The following is a 610-nucleotide window of genomic DNA, read 5'->3' as shown; positions in this document are numbered from 1 at the left end:
CTCCAGCATGGCCACAGTCAAATGACTGAAGCAAGTAAAAGAATAAAAGAATATATCTGGTTGCGATGATTTCTTTTTTGTCAAGATGCCGTGATCTGTGTTGCTGTGGTGATCCAAGAACAAAAATGTTGGCAGAATTTTTACAAAAAGATTGTATTTATGCGGTCCTATGATTCCAGCGCTATTTTCAATCATTACTAAAGCAGTTCATGAAGCAGAGTATACCATAGTGTTTCACTAATTAATATTCACAATTATTCATCATTTCATTAATACACGCCATTTTGCAAAGCATGTCATGTGCTTATTCATAGTTGTTTTAGACCGAGTACATAGTCAGATGTTTTGTTTCTTTCTGATGTGTGACGCTCGTTAATCCAGGTTTCACTTATTCAATACATTGTTGGAGAGTTCCTTGCGTCAAAACAATGCTTTACCTCTATTTTTATCTTTACCTTGAAGAATTCTCTCAGTAAGTTCCCTTCCTTGAATATCTTTAATCCACAGAATAGAGCTGACAAGCCCTATAATTTTTTGCGGTAACAATAAGGAATACAGCCATGATTAAACACCTACTACGTAATTGACATTACACAGGTTCAATGTAACA

This window comes from Octopus sinensis, linkage group LG16, assembly GCF_006345805.1.
Source record: "Octopus sinensis linkage group LG16, ASM634580v1, whole genome shotgun sequence".
NCBI lineage: Eukaryota > Metazoa > Mollusca > Cephalopoda > Octopoda > Octopodidae > Octopus > Octopus sinensis.
The sequence above is the reverse complement of the archived record's forward strand: the minus strand, read 5'-3'. Positions refer to the sequence as shown.